The sequence below is a fragment of the Salmo salar genome, chromosome 02 (assembly GCF_965601325.2).
Source record: "Salmo salar chromosome 02, fSalSal1, whole genome shotgun sequence".
Taxonomy (NCBI): Eukaryota; Metazoa; Chordata; class Actinopteri; order Salmoniformes; family Salmonidae; genus Salmo; species Salmo salar.
The window spans coordinates 9,300,790-9,304,783 of record NC_138292.1 but is presented as its reverse complement, the minus strand read 5'-3'; the positions used below and the strand labels follow the sequence as shown (position 1 = coordinate 9,304,783).

The following is a 3,994-nucleotide window of genomic DNA, read 5'->3' as shown; positions in this document are numbered from 1 at the left end:
ATAAAATGGCAGCATATCTACTGTGGAGAGACCCAAACGACAGAGTTCCTCAGAGAATAATTAGAGACCGGTTGAATCCTGTTGAATTTTATGATAATGATACGTTTTAAAGGAGATACAGAGTCCTTGGAGAAGCGGTAATGCAACTGGAAAGAAAGGTTGAACCAACCATTAAGCATGGGAGTGATAGGAACACGGCTGTACCTCCTGGTGGCCATATGGTTCTACACACCTGGATGTTTCCAGATGGTGGATGGGGACCTTTTTGGACTCCACAAGTCAACCGTCTGCAGGATTGTAATCAGAGTGTCCAGTGCTCTTGCCGTTCTGAAGAATCAGTACGTAACGTTAAATTCTACAGAGGAAACAGCAGCTGGGTTTTACAAGAGAGCTAGATTCCCAGATGTACTAGGGGCAATAGACTTTACGTACATTCCTATTCCCAACCCTGGTGGCGAGAAAGGAGAACTATTCCGTATTCTGAAAGGTTACTGCTCCATCAACATGCAGGCTGTCTGTGATGACAAAGGTCAGCTCTCCAACATCGTAGCTAGATGGCCAGGATCCACCAATGACAGCAGAATCTTTGACAATAGTCATCTGTGTGCAATGCTGGAAAGGGGGGCATATGAAGGCCACCTACTACGTGACAATGGACATGGCTACCGTGGGCACCTTAGCACTCCCCTTTTAAACCCCCAGACACCTGGAGAGAGAGAATACAACACCTTTAACATCCTGGCAAGAGGTCTCAGAAAGCTTTTGGAGTGTGGAAAAATGGATTCCCGTGCCTACAGGAGGGCCTCCGCATGAAGATGGACACTACAATGACAATCATTATTGCAGTGGCTGTTCTGTATAGCTTTGGCAGGAGACTGAGGAGGACCTACCTGAGGAGAATGGAGAAGATGGCCAGGTGCAACAATGCAAATAGAATGCTGTGAGGAAAACCTTGATTGAGAACCATTTTGCAGCCTAAGGTGTATAATGTAGCATTGGTAACATGTAAAAAGCAATATTATATTTTCATAGTCTAATTAGGAATTGTACGTGTCTATCTGTATTATTAAGACTTGTTATTCTCACTACCTTACAGGGTGGAACTGGAAGCACCAGAACACAAGAGTGGGGACAAGACTAGAGGACAGCAAATTGCTTGGGAAAGGATTGTTTTAATAAATCATTGTTTAAATAAATAAAAAGATCAGCATTGGGCATTTGTTTCCCTGAAGGAGTTTTTGTTTCTGAATTTGCAGCATCTCTTTTGTAAATTCAGGACCTCAATCTGCAGTAGATTCTTCTCTCCAACGTCAATATGATCTTGATTTATGTCAGTTCTGGGGCGTTTCCTTGGCCTGTCTGGTGTTTTTGCTGATGGTACAAGTTCAAGGCACTGCTGTTTCTCCATGGCACCATGTCATCTCAACTAAAGGAAAGAAAATAAATTAGCTAACGTTAGCTACCGAATGAGTTTTCGGTCTAGTACTGGCAAATAATGGAATATATTTCATATCAACCAACCAATGAGAACCTTTCACGATGGAGTTGCAGTTGTTCTACATTGTTATTATTTAATCAAGGAACAGCAACTTTGTGGCCTCATTTGTCAAGTACGCTAGCTACTTCGTTTCAACTCATGAAATACCTAATATATTGGTGTAACATGTCACTAATCAGAGTTTAAAACCAGTAATCATAGATGTACTGATCCAGATTTTAAATTAAGTGGTGCAACACATATCTGATTAATTATAAACCTAGATTTACAAATCCTAGTAGATTAGTTCTAATCCTAGATTAATTTTCACCATGTTGGTGCGACCCACCCTTAGAGTAGATGATTTAATCATAATGAAAAACAAACACACAATTTATGTTGCCAGTCACAGTGTAGGGCGCAAGATGCAACTGAAAATTTGCAGCTGAGGAGAGAGCGAAAAAGGATAGAGAAAACTTGCCTTGAAGTGTCGTAGAAATATTGGTTCAATAATATCTCTCAGATACCAAAACTTGTGAATTCAAAATAGACTTTATTACAAAGTAACGAGCCGAGCTGGTCCATGGAGCAACTGCCGGTCCCAGACTCAGAGATCTCTTGATATACAGTTTCAGTCTAACGCAACATACATAGTCACTCCTCTTTATGTAAATTATCTTTACCCTTTGGTGTTCAGCCACTATCATCACTTTGTTCACTCATATCTTTACTTGGTTTCCCCTTCCCTTATTAGCACATACTTCAGGGCATAGTTTCTATTGGTGCCATAACAATAGCAATGATAAATAAATAAAAAAATACAGACATACACAATGCAAGTGCATGTCTTAAGGATACTTATAGGATTAGGTAATGGCTTTCCCTAGGCCTATAATGACAGACATACATAATGTCTTCTCTTTAATGCTATATAGATTTTTATTACTACTCTGAGATGCATAATATATGTACTGGAAAATCACCCATAGAAAAGCTGGGCATCTTGTTATGACATGCATTATCTGAATTAGTTCCACATGATTATACCTATGGAGAAGCAGCTTCTATGGAGGAACTTTGAATAGCTTTTAACTTCTGAGTTGCTTTAACGTTGGACCAGAGCAAACGTTACTGTTACGGAGTCTAGTTGATAGGTAATCGACTAGCCGGACTGTTCCCCGGACTCCGCGTGTAGGGATTTGTACAATGCATGAACAAGGCTATTGAACTAGACATTGGTGTCTGTCTTTATTACTTTATCCAATATATCATACTGAAACAGTTACTTAGCTAGCTAGCTAGTGTGCAGAGCAGCATTATAATTAAAAACACGTCTTACCTTTTTGCAGTTAAGGAATCCAATGTGAAGTGTGATAGCTATAGCACAGATAGCACGATGCCTGCAGTCCAAACACTTAAAAGACACACCCTACCCCCTCAGCCCTCAAATTAAGTGGACACTTCTGATGACGCATCATGACGTCTGACGAGTATACACTTGCAGGGCGAGGGGCGAGAGAGAAGGGAATGATTTTTAAATGGACCACCCTTTGCCTGAAATTCGTCACTTGTTCATCCCGCAATGATTGTATTTTCAGCCACCTGTATCTTGTGGGTGCTTTATATGCGCTACAGTCAATTATGAGTGCATGTCTACTTATATTAAATATATAATTATTAATATACGCCTACTGTATGATAGCTAGCAAATAAATTAGCTAACTAACTTCTGAAGGAAAATGTTTTATTTCTACAATTTCCAAAAGATAACCAAACAAAAACGTATGTAGTTTTTACGAGACGTGTTTGTGCCGTCGTGTGCATTAGTAGCACAATTTCTAACTTATTTGCATTCGTTTTTACTTACACTTGTATGTTGACCCCTCCATTGATGTTGTTTTTAAGTTTTCGCAGACGTTTCAGAGCAGATTTACAAGCGTCACAAATTGAATTATGGGGAGTTTCAGGCCCCGGAGTGAACATAATTGTACACTCGCAAAGCTGACTAAAAACGAGGGCTGAGGGGCTTACTTTCCCTTGCTTGGGTAATCATTGGGACCGCCCCCCAAGATGGCGACGGGGATTCCCCCAAAGGCATAAGGCGAGGGTAAGTGGACGAGCGTGTCTTAAGTGTTTGAACCGCGAACTATGAGACATATTTCACAGGATGTATAAACGTGAAGCATCCAGTTGGCGTTTGTGGTGGTGAGGAAGCCCAGTGGCCGGCAGTGGGAGAAGATGGAGCGAGATGGATTTTGCCCGATATTCTGCTAATTTTATTATCAATGAAACATTTGATCTTCGTACAGTTTTCTGTTTCCAAAACTAGAGTCTCTAACAAACAGAGTGCACAAGGTTTGGTGGACTTGACTTAACTCATTGTGCACACAGTGCGTCTGGAAAGTATTCAGACCCCTTGACTTTTTCCACATTGTGTTACATTACAGCCTTATTCAAAAATGTATTGTATTTTTTTTTCTCATCAATCTACACACAATACCGCATAATGAGAAAGTG

At 40.5% G+C, this 3,994-nt stretch overlaps 1 non-coding gene across 1 annotated transcript; it reads right to left on the bottom strand.

The window, feature by feature from the left end:
• Positions 1-1,156: 1,156 nt before the first annotated feature.
• Positions 1,157-3,498, bottom strand: LOC106606121 (uncharacterized). The gene is made up of 2 exons (XR_006759725.2): positions 3,345-3,498; positions 1,157-1,426 (listed from the first exon to the last, which is right to left on the bottom strand). It is a non-coding gene; the product is annotated as an uncharacterized LOC106606121 (transcript).
• Between the last annotated feature and the right edge of the window lie 496 nt (positions 3,499-3,994).